The sequence below is a fragment of the Ranitomeya variabilis genome, chromosome 2 (genome assembly GCF_051348905.1).
Source record: "Ranitomeya variabilis isolate aRanVar5 chromosome 2, aRanVar5.hap1, whole genome shotgun sequence".
NCBI classification, from domain to species: Eukaryota; Metazoa; Chordata; class Amphibia; order Anura; family Dendrobatidae; genus Ranitomeya; species Ranitomeya variabilis.
The window spans coordinates 669623488-669645836 of NC_135233.1; positions in this window are offsets into that span (position 1 = coordinate 669623488).

Below are 22349 nucleotides of genomic sequence, written 5' to 3' on the forward strand. Positions count from 1 at the left end.
AGCAAAGGGATGAACATAATGCATTCACTCATATCACCGTATGGCTGGCCGAACACCTGCAACATAATATCATTCATATGGATGATGTTCTCCCTGCCATTGTTCATCTTTAAAGAAGAGTAAAATCATGATAGGATACATGGTAACAATATCTCCCGCCTGGGACCTGCAGGGGTGACAATATCCTGAAAGTTGGGGGTCTCATAAAGTTCTAAAAGACCTAGCACATCCTACGACCAGCCCCCTATATGAGCTCCCCAAGGTGAGGTATGTGGGCGTAACTTTAATCTAATAAAAATCAGAGTTTGGGTTTCTGTCATTTGTCAGTCCTGGAAGGTACAGTTTGCTGTGACTCTGTCCATTTCCTACAGGAGTACCTCCCTCCACTAAATTCTGAGCCATTCCCATGACACAGGTTTAGTAATTTTTTGTTTATTATCCCTTTTATTTTATGTGATTTATTCTCATTTTGTAACATCTTTGTGTATTTTTTATAAACACTGCCTACCATTCTGGATTGAATATATAAAATTGAATAGCTCCGATCCCTTTGCTCTGTAAAGCGCACCCATGAAGTCATACGCTACCTGTAATGGGTGTTCACTTGGCCTTTGTAAACTATTGGTGGATTCCAATGCCCTGTAATCGGTGTATATACCATACGCTCACTGTGGGCTCCCCAATAACTGGCCTAGTAGGGGAAACAGCCGCAGCCTCGTCCATCACTCGACAATCAATTGCCTAATTGTCCTGATGATTGAAGGCAGCAGAGTTGTGTCACCTGACAAATTGGTGGCAGAAGTGGGATCTGCATGATCTTTCCAGTGTTCTTGCTGACAAATTGTTGGCAGTGGTGGGATATGCATAATCTCTCCAGTAATCTCCCTCACTATACATTGATCACTGGGGTCTCCTGGGGGTTGATTTTTGTCACAAGGTCAAATTGGCACTGGGGCAATAATTTTCCAGAAAAAAAAATGCTGCAGGGAAAAATTAAGTATCGGATTAAACCACTCTGTGCCACTTAATGATAATGTGTGCAAAAACTGTAAAGCGCTGTGGAATATGTTGGCTATATATAAATAAAGAGATTATTATTATTATTATTATTATTATTAATATGGCATGTGAATAGAAGTTGTCTAGATAAGCACATGAATTATCCTCGTGACTGCAATGGCTAATAAAACAGTCTGTGTAACCTAAAGGTTTTCAATCAAACTAACTCACCACCAGTAAGTTCATTCTCTGCTAATACAAATATACTTTACAGGTAATGGTCATTAACTCTTGAAATGCAACAACATTCACCATCTTCCTACATGAGAGCTTAGCATTATAAGATTAATATATAATTAAAGATTTTTTTTATGTTCCATAACATTTGGCACATTTTAAAACTATTTGCTATTCCATCATTGATGTGAATACTTTTCTGCTCAGTGATGACAAAATTATTCTCAGAGTGATACCTTTACTATTCCATCATGGAATTACCATATCACTTATTCGACTTTTGCATTGATGGCGACAAAGTCATATATTGCATTTTTGAGGGTATATTTTACCAAAACTGAATGTTAGGACTAAAAGACTGAAATACATAAACACAAAAAAAACAAAAGATAGTCAGCTCACCTGAATATCGGCTATTCCACACCTGTTCCTGCACGGAAAAGTTGAGTCCACAGAAAAATAGATGAATCCAGCAGGAATGTAGTAAAATCACTAAATTTATTTCTTAATTTTTTTTAAAAAAAGGAAAGGGTTGTATCCTATGGTACACCACTTGTAAATAAGTATAATTTCTTACAGCATTATGCACACATGGCAGCGTTCTTCCGACGCGTTTCGACTAACGTCTTAATCATGGTGGTGGTGTACCATAGGATACAACCCTTTCCTTTTTTTAAAAAAAAAATGAAGAAAAAAATTTAGTGATTTTACTACATTCCTGCTGGATTCATCTATTTTTCTGAAATACATAAAAGCCAAATTTAAAACATATTCATATTCTCTGCATGAAACCCACATCTTCTAATTGAGCCCTTGTCATGTGATCATTATAACTCCAGGAAGAAAAGTGTTTTTGTCATGATCTAACATGAGTTGTCCAGGGTTATTAATTAAGGTATGATTGGACCTCAATGACAGAACAGTGGCTCCATATTGTTCATCCAGGCACAGCAACAAACTTGCATCCAAAAGAGTAGGTCTAAGCTACGTAGTACCATAGTTAGCAAGGCCGAAAAAAGACATTTGTCCATCCAGTTCAGCCTATATTCTGTCAGAATAAATCCCCAGATCTACGTCCTTCTAAAGAACCTAATCACTGTAAGATATAATATTGTTACGCTCCAGGAAGACATCCAGGCCTCTCTTGAACCCCTCGACTGAGTTCGCCATCACCACCTCCTCAGGCAAGGAATTCCAGATTCTCACTGCCCTAACAGTAAAGAATCCTCTTCTATGTTGGTGGAAAACCTTCTCTCCTCCAGACGCAGAGAATTCTTCCTTGTGACCGTCACCTTCCTTGGTATAAACAGATCCCCGGAGAGATATTTGTATTGTCTCCTTATATACTTATACATGGTTATTAGATCGCCCCTCGGTCGTCTTTTTTCTACACTAAATAATCCTAATTTTGCTAATATCTCCGGGTATTGTAGTTCCCCCATCCCCTTTATTAATTTTGTTGCCCTCCTTTGAACTCATTCTAGTTCCATTATATCCTTCCTGAGCACGTGCCCAAACACAGTACTCCATGTGCGGTCTAACCAGAGATTTGTACAGAGGCAGTATAATGCTCTCATCATGTGTATCCAGACCTCTTTTAATGCATCCCATGATCCTGTTTGCCTTGGCAGCCACTGTACTTCCAGGTACAGTCACGTGTGTGTGTGTACGCCACTGACCACGGATAAATAGCGAGAGAACTCTGTCCTTCTTTTTGGTGACCATCTCTTATTCATGAAGGTTACATATGTTAAATCTTATGTAACTAATCAAGCATTGATTATTACCATATATACTCGAGTATAAGCCGAGATTTTCAGCCCATTTTTTTAGGCTGCAAGTGCCCCTCTCGGCTTATACTTGAGTCATTGTCCCAGGGGGTCGACGGGGGAGGGGGAGCGGCAGGAGTGGTGACTGTCACATCATACTCACCCCCTCCTGGTGCTGTCTCTGCCCATCCCTGCTTCTCAGATGGTCTCCGGTGCTGGCAGCTCTTCCTGTGTTCAGCGGGCACATGGTACCACTTATTAAAGTAATGAATATGCACGTGTCTCCACTCCCATAGGCGTGGATCGCATATTCATTACTTTAATGAGCTGTACCATGTGACCGCTGAACACAGGAACAAGCTGCCGAGGCCTGAGACCATTGGAGAAGCAGGGACGTGCAAAGACCATGCCAGGAGGGGGTGAGTATGACGGGGGAGGGTGAGCCATGTGATATTCACCTGTCCCCGTTCCACCTCCTCTGGCTGTGACATTCAGGACAGAGGGCGCGATAATGTGTTTAGTGCGTGCCCTCTGCCTGAACAGTCACAGCCAGAGGATCCAGAAGACACAGCGGCGCGCGGCGGTGGAATGGGGACAGGTGACAATTGCAAGTGTCGGGGGCCTGAACCAGCCGTGACACCAGCACCTGGCCCCCAGCGACGAGAGGTGAGTATGTCATTTTTTATTTTAATCGCAGCAGCATTATATTTGGCATATTATTCTATGGAGCATCTTATGGGGCCATCAACCTTTATGGAGCAGCATATGGGGCATATTATTCTATGGAGCATCTTATGGGGCCCTCAACTTTTATGGAGCATTATATGGGGCATATTATTCTATGGAGCATCTTATGGGGCCATCAACCTCTATGGAGCAGCATATGGGGCATATTATTCTATGGAGCATCTAATGGGGCCATCAACCTTTATGGAGTAGCATATGGGGCATATTATTCTATGTAGCATCTTTAGGGGCCATTATTAACCTTTGTGCTGCATTATATTCGGCAATTTATGGAGCATTATATGGGAAGTATTTTGTATGGAGAATCTTATGGAGCCCATCATGAACTGTATGGAGCACTATATGGGGCGCATTTTGTATGGAGCATCTTATGGGGCTCCTGATTCAATATGGATATTCAAAAACACTTAACCTACTGATATCTCAATTAATTTTACTTTTATTGGTATCTATTTTTATTTTTGATATTTACCAGTAGCTGCTGCATTTCCCACCCTAGGCTTATACTCGAGTCAATAAGTTTTCCCAGTTTTTTGTGGCAGAATTAGGGGTCTTGGTTTATACTCGGGTTGGCTTATACTCGATTATATACGGTATCTAAGTATTGGTTATATTTGCAATGGCAAAGTTGCAAATGACAAGTATAGTTTCATACATTGGCCATATACTTCATCAAGAGTGCGTTGAGTAATGCATAATGTGAGTATATAGAGTAGGCATGAGATTCCTGGTAATGATTAAATTAAAATGTATCAATATAACAGCTTTATTAGGTACAACAATTTGAGAACCACTGTTTTGATTACTTTTACTTCTACTTAACAAATAGTATCAGGGGTGTACCGTTCATAGCCTGTGAGCTGGGGGGGGGGGGCAGGAGCAAATGGCACCACTACCCCAACTCCCTCTTCCTGTTGTCAGAATTTCAACAGTATTTGCATCCGTAGGAAACTCTATGTGGGAGTCCCCATAATGTGTTGGGTGCTGCGGGGGCCCTTATACTGAGCAGAGGGCTGTGGAGGCCATCATATTGTGTGGGGGCCCTCAATATGCTTGTTGGGGCTGTAGGGTACTTCATATTGTGTGTTTCTGTGGGGGCTACCCTCAGATTTTTGGAGAGCTGTGGGTGACATTATACTGTGTGTGAATGCCCTCACACTGAATATGGAATCTGTTAAGAATTTCACATTGTGTGTGGGTGCCCTCATACTGTGTGGTGGGGCTGTAGGGATCATCATACTGTTTATAGGGGCTGTGGGGACTCCATTCTAGGTATAGGGAACTATGAGGCCTGCACAGTGTGGGGGGGCTCTTTAGGAGCATCATGCTGTCAGAAGAATGATACTGTGTTGGGGTTAAAGTGGTGGCATTGTACTTTGCTGGAGGCACTGTGGTGTCATCATAATGTGCGAGGTGAAGTGTGTAAATTCACTGTTGGAGTGCCATGCAGTATGGGGGGCATTTTTAGGGCATCATACTTTATAAGGGCAATGAAAGGGGTATAGTAGTGAGTAAGAACCCTAAAGGGCTTCAGTATTGGCATAATTACTATGTCTCTCTTCCTGATTTTAAAAGTTGGTGTTATGATAGTGTAGAAACTCAGTGGGGAAAAAAGTAACACACTAAAGACTACAACTGACCTTGCTGGTTCCTGTACAAACTAGAGATCCTGATCCCGCATTCTCTAGTGGTTCCTGCGTGAGCTCAAAAAGCCATAACCACAGACTAGATGGTAAGCTGAACCTGTGCTGCCTGAAAGGCTGTTGAGCGCTTTACGTTCCTCCTAAAGAACCGGGAGGCAAAGCAGAATTACCTACAGAAGGGAAAGTGTGCTGATCTAGAAGGAGATCCTAAATTGAGTGAAACAAACCATGAAATACAAAATAATGACACCCAGAGAAAATATGTATCTGCTGTAGCTCGGTGAACATAGAAGCTGACCACAAAGCACAGGCTCAAGGGTTCGAACCCAGAGGCATGACAGTTGTAAGGTATGACCCCACCTACTCTGCCAAATTTTTTTTTGGGGGGAGACATGTAGAGTAGGGCCCAATTAAGATTTAAGACTTTTGTTTTGAGACCCCATGATTTCTATGTATGCCGCTGAATAGTACTAATTCAATATGGTACATTATTTTGGTACTGATCATTTACCATCCCCAAATGTGTTCTCTGTAGCAACATTATAAGATCCAGAATCCATTTCCATTGGTCTACTTCTTGCTGGATCAATAGTCTACTCCCTATTTCTTATTGCAGAAAGCAGGCAGAAAATCTCCAGCGAAGAAGCAGTCAGTAAGGCGTAGCCGAAATGCGTTGGTTGAAGTACCAATGAAGGAACCGCTACTGTTTAAAATGATGTGCAATAAACTATGAAGTTTTAATTTACTTACCTGCTGCTTTGTTAGAGATTTTCTTCCTTCTTTCATGAATGCTGCACCTGCTCCGTCCCGGGCAGTTCCGTGCGAAGACTACAACGGCCTTCCTGCCGCAACAGATCCAGTAAGCTGACTCTCCTTTTCCTTGTTTTCTGCTTTGCTATTTCTTATTGCTGTATGTTTTAACCTAATAAAAGAAATGTGAAGAACTTTGCTTATGAGTATTTTTCTCTTACTACTGTTTATCACTGATCTTCATTAACTGTGCAACAACAACAAAATCACTATTATTTCCATCAGAATTTAAAGGTAATATATCACCAACCAATTTTTTGCTACCTAATCTGAGAGCAGCATAATGTAGTGTCACAGACCCTAATTCCAGAAATGTGTCACTTACTGGGCTACTGAGTGTAGTTATCACAAAATCATTGTTTTCTCAGCAAGAGATTATCAATAAAGGACTAGTAAACCTACTGCCAGGTAGTCCTCTATATTCATGAGCCATGTATAACCCCTCCCCACCACCGTTTGGCAGCTTTCTGCCAATCAATGCTGTGGGAAGGGTTATACAGAGCTCAACTTTCAAAGAACTGATAGATCTGCAACAGCGAAAATAGTAATTTTATCAAAATGACACCAAGCAGGTCAGTAAGTGATACATTGCCGCAATCAGGGTCTCTGCAGCAAAAACCTGGTGATAGATTCACTTTAAGAAGTTAACCATCACTAATTATTACAACGTAGAAACCAAATTATTTCAAAGGATAGAGAAAGAAAAATGATTTTGTTATTTATAGACAAATAACCTACATAAAAACTATGACCACAAAGATATGTTGCAAGGCACCACTTAAAGCTCCTGTACACATTAGATAGCTGTTGGTCAAATGAATGCTCAGACGATAGCTATTTCTCCAGACTCCGCCATACATAGTAATGCTCGATGGAGTGTTCTTGTGTTCTTTGAGAGTGCCACTGTGCAGCGACTTATGTCCAACATATGGATCAGTCAATGAAATTCAAAAGACAGATCTTTAGGCTGATTGGGATGCCCCTGAGCAAATTTGACTTTTGGCCTACTCCACCAAATTTGTTTTTTTGGACAACTTTAGTGTATGGGGTCTTAAGTCAACAGGACTGGACACATCATGGTAATCAATCACTGTCATCCAATAGTTGTCTACCAAGTTGCCAATAGGAAATACAATATAATCTGACCATTCCAAAAAGTTATATACAGTATAAATATTACAAAAATCTATTTAGCTAAATGAAAGAAAAGGTGGACAGCTTTTCAAGCCCACACTAGTAAAATTTCTATTTAGCATCTGACATTTCTTCTATTAGAATTTTATTAATAAATAACTCAAGAATTGTAATTTTTTTAAGCACTTTTTCTTTAAAGTATATTTTTGCAGCATTTATTGTGTTATGGTTTTGACAGTAATAAAATCTGTATAATAAATGTTTTTTTCAATGTAGACTCAAATTTTATCTCTTACATTTCCGTAACTTTTACATTTATAGTTGTGACTATTACTTTGTTAAACATAACAATTGTGAGTTTCTCAGTTTCTAAATATCCCAGCTTCTACAGATGTCAAATTGATGCCCTCTTAGGGAATCATTACCTAGTTGAGGAAGTGTAACATTAGCTCGCTCAATTACTGTGTTCCCTGTAAATGCAGAAAGAAAAAGTGCCAGTAAACCATGTTTCATTGTTGTTATCTTCAAGCTTCTGCAACCAAAGAGATATTTTCTCTTGGACGCCATGACAATTTTAAGGATGGATGTTATGAAGGAGAATATCACTATAATTAGGGCAGAGTAATTGCAAATCTCATAAAACATTCTTTTATCTACTTGAGAAGAGTAGGCTGTGACACGCCAACAAATTATCTTGTGTCTGCGTGAGAGAAATGGGTCATTTGCCAGCACTGCACCTTCAATTTAGCAACTTGCTAACCTTTGACCCTGACATGAAAAATAAACAGATGAGCGGCTATTGACTTCATCCTAACACTACAGCCATGAGGCTACAAAAAAAGCTTATTTTCTTTCTCTCTCCTAAAAAAAAAGCATCCTGCATCTCAGAAAAGAAACAAAGAGCATTTATCAATTTTATTCAATAGTCTGTACAGTAATGATATCCAGAAGGAACCAGATTCGCTTTAATAAAACAATTAGGTACAATTTGTACCAGAGATGCAGCTCACAGAAAAGCACAGTGATTTATTGTATGAAAATGAAGGAACAGTTTAAGTAATTTGGAAAACTAATGCGTTTTTACAATAAAAGTATAGCTCCAACTTTTGGGCTTGTAGACCGTTAAGTTGTCGAATGAGCGATGGCAAAAGACCCCTGCTGCTTCTGTGAGTTTTTCCACATTCTTCAGGGCCTACTGCTATTAATCCTTTTTTCTCCTCTTCTTGGTTCCAACAGATCAAATTTGATTGGCTTAGACATACCAAGCATGAAAGAGGCAAAATGAAGGGGAAGAGCTGGAATCTAAACTGAGCCTGAAACCTGACCTGGGTTAAAGTGCTGCTTAAAAGGATGTATACAGAGAATTAGGAATGCACATATGTGATTATAAGTTACAGGTGAAAAAGAGATTTCAAACTGAATTACTATTCCACTCAACAAATTTAAGGGTTACTACCAAATTCTACCATGGTTTTACATGCGGCAGCCAGGTTGCTGTTTTATTAATCGACTGTTATTGGGATTTTTAATTCCATTTCCCATATTGTAAAAATCAATTGTATGTTTTTGAGACACTATATACAGTATATGTTTTTTTCCCTTAAGGTCACAGTTTGTTTGAGGTATCTTTTTTGTTTTGTGCTTGCCATTGCAGTCCATTCCCATTCACTTGGGAATAAATGAGATTGAGCTACACAGAACTGCTATGGCAAAGCAGACCACTGAAAAAAAGATACACCGTGTACCAAATTATTATGAAAATGCTATTTTTCTCTGATTTTCCTGAATGGTTGATGCAAATGAGTCACTATAATATTCAAGTAATCAGCCGGTAGAATATTAACCAAACTATGTTGGACACCCCCCCCCAATGATAACCGTATTTTTTTTCAAAAGTAAAAAATCTCAAAATGTACTGTTACAAATTATTCCGCACAACAGTTATCAAATGGTCATTTGTTGAATTTTTAGCATTAAGAGGCCACATTTACTGAAATCAAAAGCTAATTTTCAATCTAAACTTGTAAACAGGCCAAGTTAGATGTTAACATAGGATCCTTCTTTGATATCACCTTCACACTTCTTGCATCCATTGAACTTGTGAGTTTTTGAATAGTTTCTGCTTGACTTTCTTTGCAGGATATCAGAATAGCCTCCCAGAGCTGTTGCTTTGATGTGAACTGCCTCCAACCATCATAGATCTCTTGCTTGACAATATTCCAGAGGTTCTCAATAGGATTGAGGTCAGTGGAGGGTGGTGGCCACCCTATGAATTTTTCTCCTTTTATGCCCATAGTAGTCAATTACATAAACAGTGAAGTAGACATGGTAGTTATCAAAAAGCCAGCTTCTTGATTAGTCAACCAGCCAGTGGGGCTACTGAAATTTGAACACCACCAATCTAAAATTGATGGCCTACGCTAAGAATAATCTTTCAATTTTAAAATCCCTGAAAATGTCCCCATCGGAGGAGGAAGTAAGGATGTTATCTGGGGAAAATTGGTAGCTGTTCAAAGAAGCAATAGGTAAAAAATAGTGATGAGTGAGTGTGCTCGATACTCGGTTTTCCGAGCATGCTCTGATGTTCTCCGAGTATCTTGGGCGTGCTCGTAGATTGTTTGTGTCCCCGCAGCTGCATGATTTGTGGCTGCTAGACAGCCTGAATACGTGTGGGGATTCCCTAACAAATAGGCAATCCCTGCATGTGTTCAGGCTGTCTAGTAGCTGCAAATCATGCAGCTGCGGGGACACAAACATAATCTACGGGCACACCCAAGATACTCTGAGATCACCCGAGCATGCTCGGAAAACCCGAGTAACGAGCACACTCGCTCATCACTAGTGAAAATACGTTTTTTCTATTTTTAGCCTATGCTGGGCTTGTTTTTAAGAAAAAAAGGGTTGACTATACTTTTAAAGAACATTTCCATTCTAACAGTCATCATTCATATCAAAATTATATCAGCAATTATGCCACATGCACATATTGAGTATTTGGTAAGTTAATATCAGTATCTGTAATCCAAAACCAAGAGTGGAACAATCAGAGGGAAAGTATAATGGAAAGACATTAACACTTCTGTATTTTTCACCCACTCCTGGTTTTGGCTTCCAAATATTGAGGTAAAAAAAATCATCAAATACTTGGATCGCCCCCAGGCGCAGGGCAGTGGGGTACTCGGTACCGGGTCCCTCTGTCTCGGTTCTGGGGATGTCACGGTGGCCCGACCCGGTCCATGGCCCTGCTAAGGGGCGCCCAATTAAAGGTGTAGTTTGTCAAGTGTTCGTGACGCCACCTGTGAGGGTGACCGATGCTGCTAGGGGTCCGCTGGGGTGATGGAATGGCAGCTAGATGTTATACCTTCCCACAGGTGAAGTATGTCCCCAGGGCTTCCCTTGATGAGTAGGTGGTAATGGTGGATGTTGTAAGGTGCGATGAACAACGAGGACACAAAGGTTGCCATCTCTTTACCTTTTACTGAAGGCTCCAGCGTCCACAGTCCAGAGTACCGTTCACAGGGCAGGCTAAGTCCGGCCGGTCCGAAGGCACATCCAGAGTTCCCTTTGCAGGTGGAAATCAGTAGCCTTCCTACTAGCGCCTGTGTGTTGTAGTACCTCCCTGCTGAGCACCATGGGATAGTCCTCACAACTCTCGTGTATATTTCTGATGTTCTCTCTCCGTCCCCCAGATGGTATGGCTAGGATGACCTGTATGACGGGGTAGGCCTGGAGCTATTTTAAAGGGACCCTAGAGACACCCCTCTCCCACAATTTGCCTCCGTTGTCTTTATTAGGTTAAAGGTTGGGCAGCCAACTTGGAATTAACTGTCCTGCCATGTTTCGAAGTAATGCGTAGAGCCAATTACTCCCTCGGTGTTCCGGCCACCGGCTACGCGCCTCAGAAGGATGTTGCCAATCTTAAGGCAGGACTCCTCCTGGTTATCTCCTTGTGCTGTGATCTCGTTTCTCACTTCTCCACAATATACTTTGCTTCTTGTCCTTTCTTAGGATGCTGCCGCAATGAGGTGCAGGCGCAGCTCCGTAACGTTCTATCTCTTGCTACGTCTCTGTCAGGATCCCACCCCTGACAGGGACTTCTGTCTGCAGCTTAGATGTTCCTCCTTTTCTCTCTCTGTCTGCCTCACAGGTCTTCTCTGGGTCTCACACAGGCAGCTTTCTGACTAACTTCCTATCCAACCCCCAGTTTTACCCGAGTGTGAGGAGTGGCCTAATAGATAGAACCTTTTGCTCCCCCTGGTGGCCGGAGTGTGAAGTGTAGTGTGTGACTGTGATACCTGGTCAGGTGAACTCCTTTAGTACCATCAGACGTACCATCACTCCTGGTGGAAGAGCGACAATACTGCAAAGACCAGGACTCTGGGGCTCTGCACTCTCAACCTGTGCACATGGCCTAAATGTGCTACTACATGTTTTATGACCTAGAAAAACATTGTCTATTGTTGTTCCACATTTTGTTTCCCTTAACCATTGGATAATTATGCGCATTTTTGTTTGCTAATGTTGTAAGGCCTTTGGAGAGAAGAAGGATTACACCAACCTAGAATGGTTCTCCTCTGTCTAGCGGCTGATCAAATCACCTGTCATGTGCTGGAAAAGATGTGGGCTCAGCGCCGGAACCTGCATGAAATGCTGGGACACAACTTGTGACGTACCCTTACATCATAGGTCATGAAGGGGTTAAACTATAGAAATGGATCCATATGCACCAACAACACTATAATTTAGGGATATGAGATGCACTAAACTACAAAGAGTGACCATTTACTGTAGCACAACTAAGCCACTTAATATGGGTAAGTTTACACTTGCTAACTTTCAGCCGTTAAAGGACCACTGATCAGCTACATGTACGTGAATCAGTGGCAGCTTAATAGCCTGCGTACTTTTATGCACACAATACAATTGTCAATATGATTGTTCATAGAGTACTCTTATTTTCAGCAGAACTTGTCTTGTCTACACACAGTACATGTGTTGCCAAGAATTACAATTTTTAAGCAAGCTTAAAAAAATGTATTTCAACAGACAGACAAGCATTTCACTCATTTGTTGGGTGACTGGCTGCCTATTTTGATGGTTCAGTTATTGGGAAAAGTGCAGTCCTTGGAACACTAATTTCCATTTTTGTAAATATTGCATTATATCTTTTCAGGAGAACACTGAAGATATGACATTTTCATACAATGTAAAGTAGCTTGTATAACAGTGCAAATTTGGTGTGCGCTCTAAATAACTCAACACACAGCCATTAATGTCTAAACCTCTGGCAAGAAAAGTGAGTACACCCCTAAGTGAAAATGCCTGAATTTGGCCCAATAAGCCCTTTTCCCTCTTGAGTGTAATGCGACTTCTTAGTGTTACAAGGTCTCAGGTGTGAATGGGAAGCAGGTGTGTTAAATTTGGTGTTATCGCTCTCATACTGTGTACAAAATGTTAGGGGTGTACTCACTTTTGCGATATACTGTATATCATGTTTGGTACTTACCTGGAAGAACCATTATGCTCACCTCTCAGCCCTACACGTTTCATGTTTTTGCTTCCTCAGTGGCTACTGGCTGGAATGTGGCCTGATCAAGCATTCTATGAATGCCAGCAAAATGGCATATGTATGGGGGAACACACACCAAAACACTGTTCCTGGGGATCACTACTGTGTGTGAATAAGGTCAAAATATTGCCTATTCACTTTATACACACACACACCACTGTGGAGATCTTCAGCAGTGCAGCTTGCAATAGGGTATCTTATCTTGGCCTATGGACATCACCATGTTTTTTCTCCTAATTTAAAATGATATATGCTCTCACTGAAAGCACTTAAAGGAAGCAGTTATTGAGTATATACATTGTTTAACCTTGGGAGCTGTAAGGTGTCAGATGGACTGGTCCAGGATGGGAGGTATGTGTAACTGAGCTATCAAGCCTCGGTGATGTAGGACCTGGAGCGCAGTCTCCAGCACGCAGAGTTCTGAAATGTGTTTCTTAATGCCTGATGAATTAATGGAATCCAGCTCACAGGCAAACAGTGTTTATTTATTCAAGTGAGTATAGTACGGAGGATTAAGGATAAAATCTTCATGTTGGCAATAGCATCTACGCATTTTAGGTGTCTCTGCATTAGTGATGAGCGAACGTGCTCGCATGACATCTTATCCGACCACATGCAGGTATTATCCAAGTATCTTAGGCGTGCTCATATATTATGTTCGAGTCCCTGCAGTTGCATGATTTGCGACCTTTAGACAGCCTCAACATGTGGGGATTGCATAACAAACAAGCAAGCCCCTATGTGTTGAGGGTGTCTAACAGCTGCAAATCATGCAGCCGCATACACTCGAACATAATATACGGACATTCCCAGATGTTCAGATAATACCCGAGCATGATTGGATAAGGGTACTGTCACACAGTGGCACTTTGGTCGCTACAACGGCACGATCCGTGACGTTCCAGCGATATAGTTACGATATCGCTGTGTCTGACACGCTACTGCGATCAGGGACCCCGCTGAGAATCGTACGTCGTAGCAGATCGTTTGAAACTTTATTTCGTCGTCAAGTGTCCCGCTGTGGCGGCATGATCGCAGCGTGTAACAAAGGTGTGCACGATATTCCCAATGTCCCGTATGACTTCTACATCGCAACTACGTCATGAAATTATCGCTCCAGCGCCGTGCATTGCAAAGTGTGACCGCAGTCTACGACGCTGGAGCGATAATCAAGCGACGCTGCAACGTCACGGATCGTGCCGTCGGAGCGATCAAAGTGCCACTGGTTGACAGTACCCTAAGACTGGCTGATCCCTTACCTCCAATTACAGAACTTGGCTGTTTAGCTGCCTCATTTAGTGTTGAATGTTGAGGTGGAAACACCTCTGGTGTACTAATCAGCTCTGCAAGAGGCTGATCACGTCTGCAAAGCCTATTTCATTTACATGAACTGATTTGTTTACTGTGTTCCTTTGTGTGGACACAAGGCTGCTTTTGTTCATGTTGGAGAGATTTATGGACCAAAATAAATCTCTCATTTGCACCAAAAGACTTTGTGCCTGAACCTACCAGCAGGGGCCGGCACAGACAGCTTGGGGCCCCTGTGCAGGAAATGCATCTGGGCCCCCCTCCTTTTAAGGCGACAAAGCTATATATATATATATATATATATATACAGGGTGGTCCAAAAGTATCTAACAAAAGAGAGATGACTATATAATAAAAGAGGGAGCTGTGAAAAACAAAAATAACAAGAATACACTATATAAGAGGCTGCACTGTACATAACAGCAGAGGAAGTTATATAATATGGGAGGGCATCATATATAACTAGAGAGGATGGTAAGTAATAAGGCATGGTGTTATACATAACAAAACAGGAAACTATGAAAATAAGGATGGTGTTATACTAATAAGTGAGTACATTATATACTAAGTGACTGTGCTATACATAAGTGTGTACACTATATACTTAGGGACTGTGCTATACATAATAAGTGAGTACTCTTTATACTAAGGGACTGTGTTAGACATAATAATCGATAATAGCATCTTCCTCCACCTTGCCCTGTTCCTAAATCCATTATAAATCCCCCTTCCTCCCATCCCAATCCCCAACACCACTCAATGTCCTCCTCCCCCAAACCCCATTATTGCCCTCTCCCCACCCCCATGATTGCCCTCTTCACCACCTTCATCATTGCTTTCTCCCCACCACCCCATTATTGCCCATTCCACCACCTCCATCATTGCCTCCTTCTCCCCACCACCCCATCATTGTCCTTTCCACTGCCACCATCATTGCCTTCTCCCCACCACCTAATCATTACCTATTCCACCACTCCATCTTTTCCATCCTCCCCCACCACCAGCATCATTGTCTTCTCCCCCATCACCCCCATCATTACCCATTCCACGACCTCCATCATTTCCTCCTCCCCCCACTATCCCCATCATTGCCCTTTCCACCACCATCATCATCTTCTCCCCATCATCCCCATCATTACCCATTCCACCACCTCCATCATTGCCTTCTCCCCACCATCCCATCATTGTCCTTTCCACTGCCATCATTCTCTTCTCTCCACCACCCCCATCATTACCCATTCAATGACCTCCATCATTTCCTCCTCCCCCACCATCCCCATCATTACCCTTTTCACCACCACCATCATTGTCTTTTCCCCCACCACCCCATCATTGCCCATTACACCACCTCCATCATTTCCTCCTCACCACCCCCATTATTGCCCATTCACCACTCCATCATTTCCTCCTTCCCCACCACCCCATTATTGCCCTTTCCACCACCCCATCATTGCTTTCTCCCCCACCACCCCTATCATTGCCTTCTCCATCAACCCAATCATTGCCTTCTGCCCCATCACCCCCATCATTGCCCTTTCTGTCAACCCAATCATTGCCTTCTGCCCCATCACCCCCATCATCATTGCCCTTGTCGTCAACCCAATCATTGCCTTCTGCCCCATCATGCCCATCATTGCCCTCTCTTCCACCTACATACACACAGACACACACAGCATCATTCACCTCTCTGCATACACACACACATCACCTCACCTCTGCGCACGGTGTCCTGAAGCTGCACCATCGCCGGCAGCTTCCTGTCTCGCACAGCTGCGGTGCTGAATGATGCAGGACATAACAGTCAGTACTCCCTGAAGAAGCAAAAACGTGAAACACGTATAGGAGCAAATAGTCAGGCACAGTGGGTCTTCCAGCATTACTAACCACCAAACATGATAGATATGACTGCATCTTACTAATTGGTCTTCTTATTAGTTTAGTGCAGCTCATTAATATTTATGGTGTTGTGGGTGCTTATGTATCCATTTCTACTGTGCAAACACAGGCATTTATAATGACTTTAGGATGTAGTCCATATGTATTTTTCCCCTTTGTGGTATTCCGGTATTATTTTGTCTAATGTTCCTAATAAAATAGTAATAATGATTATGCATTTTTTATAATTAAATTGTGAATAATCAAGTCTCATTTGATGTTTTGCAGACAATAATCATGTGTTGCATTTAACAAAATTTGTGATGTTCTGATTACAGGCCAAAAGCAGACTTTTCTTTAAAACGATAATTTCCAAACTCTGTAGTGTCTCAATTATTCTACAAGCTCTGCATAGCATTTTCAGCTTACAGTAAATCCACAAATATCTCTTGGCTGTATTGTTATAGTAGAATATTATTTGCATCTGACATTTTAATATATGTTGTTATATGTAACATAATCTAGCATTTAGAAACTTCATAAAAAAGACTTGCGTTCAGGGTTTGGATTGTGCATGTTGAGCTTTCTTAGAGTACAATATCAGCTTTTTTATTGAGTGGAATTAAATTATTCAAATACACAAGACGGTCACTCATCATCAGCAACTACTACAGCTACTATTATGTTTAGATCTACAATATTGTCCCTGTGTATTGTGGCACTGGTTATTTTTAAGTCTACAGAATTAAGTACCCTTAAACTTCTATGTAATACTGGCTACTTACAAACTGTAATTCATGTGAAAATGTACATAGAAGGATTAAGTTATAATAGAGGTGACAATTTCCTCCCCTCCCAATATAATGAAACTTGGAGTGGTCAAGCCGGTTCAGTAACCCTGCAGCTGATTTTACAAGCATGCAACACTATTGACACAGCTACAGACATGAAAAATCAATTTTAAATTGACACAGACAATTATTTTACACCAAAAAACTTTGGTTTCAATGTGAATGTTTGTAGTTTCTCATATCCTGTGGATATGCCATACATGTATAGTAGATGTAGATCCCACCAATGGGACCTACATTTGTCTCAAGATTGAGGCTCTAAAGAGCACTGCTGTCGTGAAAAAATTATCAAATCCTAACCAATTGTTTCTGTATTGCCAACCACCTCTCCATTGGCATTTCTAGCTGCACGTGATGGGTCGCCATTCTATTGTATCCAACCACAGCTCCACTCAGTTGAGGAGCTGGATCTCCAACACCATATCCTACGGCTATATTATAAGTGTGTGATCTGAAAATACCCCTTTAATGGTTTTTTAAAGGGATAGAGATAGATAGATAGATAGATAGATAGATAGATAGATAGATAGATAGATAGATAGATAGAGCAGCATGGTGGCTCAGTGGTTAGCATTGTAGACTCACAGCACTGAGTTTCTGTGTTTAAAGTGAAGTTGTCATGTGAAAAAGGCTATTAACTTGCAGGTATGGGGTTCATCTGCAGGTTAATAGCTTTCTGAACCTGTCAGTTAGTGCCGGGGGTGCGGTTACAGTCGCCAATCTCTATACACAGAGATTGAAACCATGCAGGTACTGGCACCACCTCCATGACTGAAACCCGAAAGCCACTGGGAGGAAAAAGGTTAATTTCCTGCTGGTGGGGGGACTCTAAATGAGGGCACTTTGGAAGTTCAGAACACTATTAAAATGCAGATTAACCCTACATCTGCAGGTTAATAGCGTTTTTTCATGTGACAGGTTCCCTTTAAATCCAACCAAGGAGAACATCTGCAATGAGTATGTATGTTCACCAGATAAATCAGTTGTCTCCCACACTCCAAAGACATACTGATAGGGAATTTAGATGTGAACCCCAATGGGGGCAATGATGATGATGTCTGTAAAGTGCTGTGGAATATGATGGAGTTATATAAGTAAAATAAATGGATAGATCATAGAATCATAGAATGTTAGAGTTGGAAGAGACCTCCAGGGTCATCATGTCCAACCCCCTGCTCAATGCAGGTTTCATTAAACCATCTCAGACAGATGTCTTCAGCCTCTGTTTGAAGACTTCCAACAGAGAACAACTTTGAACCTTGAACATGGTACGTTTTCTAATTTCCATGTTGGAGATCTCCAAAACAAATAATAATACCCACTAATCAGCCAAATACTGTTAAAATAATTTAATATATTCACTGTGTTATCTATGAACAGCGGTTTTCTACTACTTCAAAGTTAAAGAGGACTTCTCATCAGTTTTAACATGTTAAATTAGCCACATCATGGAATAGTGATCGAAGCACTAAATAAAACATGTTTTTTTTTTCATTTTGTCATCTTCATTGTGGAGATATTAGCTAGTAAAGTTATTAAGCTAATAACTCTTTCAACCAAGGGGGCATTAGCAGTGATTTGTCCCTTGAGGTGTTTACTTCTCCCACTGCATGACATTGACTAATTATATCGCATATTTCCTTGCTTTAGCACAGTAAAATTGAGTGCAGCCATTGATCTATTTGCTATATGTCTTTTTTGGTTATGTACCAGTTCATACTAGATTGCTGTTCAGTCAGTTTTCCTATATTTACTATGTACTATTTTTTCTGACTTGAACGCCCCGCCCTTCACCATGCTGTGATTTTAATTACATCCAGACACAGTTGGTTCTGAGCTTCCTATATAAGCAGGCTTTACCATGTTATTAGCCATAGGTAAGTGTTCACACTAGGCAGTCAGCTCAGGTACCCATCCATTTTGAGATTACCTTGACGTTTGGTGGATGGGCTCACAACTTTTGGCCAAATCTTGTGCTAAGCATCTCATGTGTTTTTTCATAAATTTCACAAGCCATTATGCTATTCACATTTCATGTATTACACATTTCCTTGCCTTAGTACAGTAAATTTTGAGTGCAGCCATTGATCTATTTGCTATATGACTTTTTTGGTTATGCACCAGTTCAGACTATATGGTTCAGTCAGTTTTCTTATATTTACTATGTACTATTTTTTCTGACTTGAACGCCCCGCCCTTCACCATGCTGTGATTTTAATTACATCCAAACACAGTTGGTTCCGACCTTCCTATAAATGCAGGCTTTACCATGTTATTAGCCATAGGTAAGTGTTCACACTAGGCAGACAGGTCAGGTACCCATCCGATCTGAGATTACCTTGACGTTTGGTGGATGGGCTCACAATTTTTGGCCAAATCTTGTGCTGAGCATCTCATGTGTTTTTTCATAGATTTCACAAGCCATTACGCTATTCACATTTCATGTATTGCACATTTCCTTGCCTTAGCACAGTCAATTTTGAGTGCAGCCATTGATCTATTTGCTATATGACTTTTTTGGTTATGTACCAGTTCATACTAGATTGCTGTTCAGTCAGTTTTCCTATATTTACTATGTACTATTTTTTCTGACTTGAACACCCCGCCCTTCACCATGTTGTGATTTTAATTACATCCAGACACAGTTGGTTCTGAGCTTCCTATATAAGCAGGCTTTACCATGTTATTAGCCATAGGTAAGTGTTCACACTAGGCAGTCAGCTCAGGTACCCATCCGTTTTGAGATTACCTTGACGTTTGGTGGATGGGCTCACAACTTTTGGCCAAATCTTGTGCTAAGCATCTCATGTGTTTTTTCATAGATTTCACAAGCCATTATGCTATTCACATTTCATGTATCGCACATTTCTTTGCTTTAGCACAGTAAAATTGAGTGCAGCCATTGATCTATTTGCTATTGACTAATTATAAACAGAAGGAGTCATGTAGGGGGGAAAAAACAAACTCCCAGAGAATGACAGATAATGATACACATTCCTGATCTCCTCATTGATGTCACTGACAGCATCTACTGTGTACAGTAGAGAAGAGCTATGTGTCATTACAAACACCTCTGATTCTGCAGCTCTCATCTCTCTGCATTGTTAGTGTGGGGGAAGAGGTAGTAGAGAGGCCCAGGAAGATAAGAGTTTTTAGTAATGAGGTACTGCTCTATTTTACTCCCTCCCGCTGCTTGTAATCACAGTAGGTGTGGACAGTAACATCAATGAGGAGAGTCAATGAGCAAGATTCCTTACATGTCTTTTCACATCACAAAAAGAAAACTGGTTATGAAATTCTCTGGTGTTTTTTTCTTTTTTCACCTGCTACTTATGATTAGTGAGAGTCATGCAGGAGAAAAAGTATACATCTCTTCAAATTTGTCCAAGTCAGTAATGCAATGCCACATTCTATTCATATTGTCCTGCTCCTGGATTCCATCCATTGAGTTTGTGTTCTGTGGTCGGCTTCTCTCTCTGCCGAGCCACTGTAGACAAACCTTTTCTCTGGGGGTGTTGTGTCATGATCTCTGCAGGCAGAGATCATAGCAAGCCTATAGAGGGACAAGCTCTCGGAAGATGGAACTATACTGACCATGAACTAAGCCTGCCGCGCAACTAGAAATAGCCAGGTAGCATTTCCTATTTATCGCTAGATGCCCAGCTCTGGCCTAAGACCTAAATAGCTAGCAGAGGGAAATATAAGACCTGGCTCACCTCTAGAGAAATATTCCAAAGAAGACAGTAGCCCCCCACATATAATGACGGTGAGTTCAGATGAAACAACAAACGCAGCAGGAAAATAGTCTTAGCAAATTTGAGGTCCGCTTACTAGATAGCAGAAGACAGATAGTATACTTTCATGGTCAGCAGAAAAACACTAACAAAACACCATCCAGAGATTACCTTAAACTCTGGCATTAACTCATAACGCCAGAGTAGCAATCCCTGATCAACGAGAGCTTTCCAGACACAGTAACAAAACTTCAGCTGTGAACTGGAACAAATAGGCAAAACAAAACATGGACAAAAGTCCAACTTATCTAGTAGTTGTCTAGAAGCAGGAACAAGCACTGAGAGGCATCAGATAACATTGTTGACCGGCAAGAAACCACCAGAGAAATGAGCTTAAATAGCGACACCCACTACTGATGGAATCAGGTGAAACAGGAAAGAGGATGACAAGTCCAATTCCACAAGCGGCCACCGGGGGAGCCCAGAATCCAAATTCACAACAGTACCCCCCCCTCAAGGAGGGGGCACCGAACCCTCACCAGATCCACCAGGGCGACCAGGATGAGCCCTATGGAAGGCACGAACAAGATCAGAAGCATGAACATCAGATGCATTGACCCAAGAATTATCCTCCTGGCCGTAACCCTTCCAGTTGACCAGATACTGGAGTTTCCGTCTGGAAACACGAGAGTCCAAAATTTTCTCCACAACGTACTCCAACTCACCCTCAACCAACACCGGAGCAGGAGGCTCAACTGAAGGTACAACAGGTACCTCATACCTGCGCAATAACGACCGATGAAAAACGTTATGAATGGAAAAGGACGCAGGGAGGTCCAAACGGAAAGAAACAGGATTAAGAATCTCCAATATTCTATAAGGGCCGATGAACCGAGGTTTAAACTTAGGAGAAGAGACCCTCATAGGGACAAAACGAGAAGACAACCACACTAAATCTCCAACACAAAGCCGAGAACCAACACGACGATGACGGTTGGCAAAACGCTGAGTCTTCTCCTGGGACAACTTCAAATTGTCCATAACCTGCCCCCAGATGTGATGCAATCTCTCCACCACCGCATCCACTCCAGGACAATCCGAGGATTCCACCTGACCGGAGGAAAATCGAGGGTGAAACCCCGAATTACAGAAAAACGGGGACACCAAGGTGGAAGAACTGGCCCGATTATTGAGGGCGAACTCTGCCAATGGCAAAAAAGCAACCCAATCATCCTGGTCAGCAGAGACAAAACACCTCAGATATGTCTCAAGGGTCTGATTAGTCCGCTCGGTCTGGCCATTAGTCTGAGGGTGAAAAGCAGATGAAAAAGACAAATCTATGCCCATCCTAGCACAGAATGCCCGCCAAAATCTAGACACAAATTGGGTACCTCTGTCAGAAACAATATTCTCAGGAATACCGTGCAATCGGACAACATTCTGAAAAAACAGAGGAACCAACTCAGAAGAAGAAGGCAACTTGGGCAGAGGAACCAAATGGACCATTTTAGAGAAACGGTCACAGACCACCCAGATGACAGACATCTTCTGGGAAACAGGCAGATCTGAAATAAAATCCATCGAGATGTGTGTCCAAGGCCTCTTAGGAATAGGCAAGGGCAACAGCAGTCCGCTAGCCCGAGAACTACAAGACTTGGCCCGAGCACAAACGT